Raw genomic sequence first — 3,450 nt, 5'->3', positions numbered from 1 at the left:
AAAAAAAAACACGGCAAAATCTGGTACACATTCCAGCTCAGCACCAGTTATTACATCGAGGTTTCTGGCCTGCAACACCAAAAGCAGATTCCTGGGTAGCCATCCAAGAAACGAGGTTTTTAAAGATATGTAGTAGCTCACAGAATCTGGAAAGAAGAATAAAAATGGCTCTCAAAAGATGCTCCAGAAGGAGGACATCTTGGGTCTACATCTCTGGAATTTATTGCTTATGAACTGGGATGCTATTGCTATAGTAGATTGCAATTAGAGGTCACAGAAGCAGTCATGTGTTAATTTCACTCTTCTTTTTCTAGAGCAGAGAGGTTCCAGATTTCAGCATTTCACCAAAATGAAGCACAGTGAGGGAAATACCTTTCACATAGGAAAATGAATATTTTACTAGGGAAGAGCACAAGGTGGGTGGTTTGTGCAGAGAGGTGGAAGCAGCCTGTGCCTTCCCATTTTTCATTTCCTCTGGATATTGAAATCAAGGGGAAGAGCCAGCAGGCCCTGCACAATAGGTGCAGTGTACCACCAGGGTGAGAGAAACTCTTCAACCATGTAAGGGGCTCTTGCAGCAAGCACACAGCTGGTGGGAATAGGTGGCCACCCAACCCCACTTTCTATCATACAAAGACGTTAGTACTCTATGTGTCACTACACACATCGAACCATACAGAGATAGCAAAAACAAGGTGAATGTCATGTATATTTCTATTATGCCCAGGTCACAGATACTAAGGGTGGCATCTTGACACATTTCTTTCTTGCACAAGTGATACATTGAGGCCAAGAGCCAATCACACTTTGTCTACATTGCTGCTCTGCATTGGGGGTGTTGAGCTAAAACAGCTCCCTCCACTCATTTCTTTTCCTCTGAAGTGCATGTGTGAGTTAAGCAAATGTATGTAAATGTTATGTTTCTATCATGGAAATATTTTCATAATTTTGGACTTTCCCTTTCTGTGTTTATAAATGAAAATCAGATGAACTGTTAGCTCTGGTCAGTGGAACATTTTAAGAAAACAGAGAAAATGTTTAAAAGACAAGAAATGACAATGTCACCAGTGTTAGTGTCGGCAGAAACCATGAGGCTGAAAATTATCAACTATGTTAAAGAGAGAATGAGGATTCTCCCTTTCAGAATAAGCCAAAGGCATCTATAAGGACAGGGAGTATTCAGAAGGACGGTACATATTATGGTTTTGTACACAGAGCCAATTCATGATGGCAAAACCACTGTTGGGGAAAGGTTGCTGGTTCTAAAATCATGGGTGCATTTTCTAAAGTTGATGGCTTATTACTTTGGTAGAATGAACTTTATATAGAGATGAGAATTCTTATAATGGTTTTTGAATTTTTGAACAGCAGAGAATTTTTGGAACTAAGGATGGAGTCATAGTTCTCTGTGCTTTAAGTTTAATTTGAAACAAATTTTGTTTTTATAGAAGTTTTTGTAGACTTCCTTGAACTTCTTCGAGATTCCCTTCAGGTGCAAACACTGTTTGAAAACAATAATCTGTTATTTTGTTAAAAATTATAAAGTGATTATTTTCAAAATTAAATAATATGGGATATAACTAAAGCGAAAATTCGATGATGAAGCCCTCATGCCTGGTCGATCATAAGATTGTCATCTCTTCCACTATTTCTCTATACAGAGACAAATAAAGATAAGAAAATAGGTAGCATAGGATAAGTTTTCGAACAGTAGGTTACACTCTATACATTTTAAAAATGTCATTTGAATTAGATTAGAATCAAACAAAATAATAACAGTACAGCTAGACAGAGAAAATTACTGGTAAAATTCTCAGGTATAATAATAGATGACTTTCCACCTACTACCCTTAGTGTTATTTTTTAACATATATATTTGGTACAGGGGTTCACTACACAGCTTGTAGTCATAGTGATCCTCTTGTTTTCAGTCTCCCTAGCTCTGGAATTACAAGCGTGTGTCACCATGCCTGGACTTGGGCTCAGCACGCCCTGGGGGCAGGGCAGGCTCAGCATGTCAGAACAGAGATTGAACCCTGGTTCCTCTACTATTCTTGGTGTTTTGATTATTCAAGTTTTATAATACTTCACTTAGCTGGACCCATTATTTATATAACTGTTCTTTTATGTTTTAAGGAATAGATTTAATTTTGTTCATGCATTATTATTTGTTTTATTTTATTTCTTATTGTAAATTATCTCATTCATAGTAGCATTTTACTGGCAAGAATTTTTAAAAAGTATTCACAGAGTGAGCATTTATGGAAATTTTACGTGAGACATCTATCTCTGTCTTTGCAAAATTGTGTAGATATTTTTGACTGTCTTTTAATATATGTTGTGTTTACATTCATCTTATAACAAACAGGTTTCTGTGATCACATAATTTCTTCTGTTTTAGAAAGGCTCATGGAATCCAAATCTACAAGTTCTTTCCTGTATGCAATGTTTTCCTATATTTTTGTATATTGAAGGACAATGTGACAGGATATTAGTTTGGAGATGCCCTCTTTTTTTCTAATTAGTGTTTCTAAATTTTATCTTTCTGCTTAGATTGTCAAGAATAAGACTGGATTGTTCCTGCTGAAAGCAATTACTTTTGCTTCCTGAATTCTTAAAGAATCTTCTGCTATGGTTTGTGTCTAGTTGTGCCCCAAAAGCCTCATGTAGTCACTGGGGAGGGCTTCTAGAATTTGTGATTCATTCATGATCCAATGCTGGAATTATGGATGCGGGTGTTGCTGGGATTATGAGTGTGAGTAGTACACCTGCCCTGGGGAAGGTCGTCTGAATGCAGTGTAAGGAAGGGAGAGAGGCTTGCCTCTGCCTCTGCCTCTGCTGCTGCCACTGCTTCCTTTTTGCTTTGGGTGTTTTGCTGTTTTCTGCTGCTAAGAACAGCTGCCCTCTTCCATGTGTCGTTCTGCCTTGCAGCCAGCTGATTATGGACTGAAACTTCCACAAATTATGAGCTATATAAACCTTTCCTTCCTTAAATTTGGGTGCAGGGTGTTTTGTTCCAGTGATGAGAGAAAGGTAACTGAGACACCTCCTTTGATTCTTGAAGTTCAACAATTCATGGGGCTAGGCTAAAGAGTGAATAGCTTTGTGCCAGTGTTCTTAATTTTATTATCTTCTATATTATATTGAAAGGAAGATAATTTTCTTATGTCTTTAAGTTATTTATTCTTTTATTTGTTGTGCTTTTCACTTCCAAGTCCTGAATAACTCAAAGTCCTGTTTGTCCTACAGAGTTACTCTCTTTCTTGGAGTTGCTCTAATCCCTAGTTCTTTTCTAGCATTCAGTTTGATTATTGACAACTTAATATCCATCCCAGTTATGCTAATTTAAACCTTGTTTCCATTTCTTCTTCTTCTTCTTCTTCTTCTTCTTCTTCTTCTTCTTCTTCTTCTTCTTCTTCTTCTTCTTCTTCTTCTTCTTCTTCTTCTTCT

This window comes from Octodon degus, unplaced genomic scaffold (assembly GCF_000260255.1).
Source record: "Octodon degus isolate 3935 unplaced genomic scaffold, OctDeg1.0 scaffold00204, whole genome shotgun sequence".
NCBI lineage: Eukaryota > Metazoa > Chordata > Mammalia > Rodentia > Octodontidae > Octodon > Octodon degus.
The sequence above is the reverse complement of the archived record's forward strand: the minus strand, read 5'-3'. Positions refer to the sequence as shown.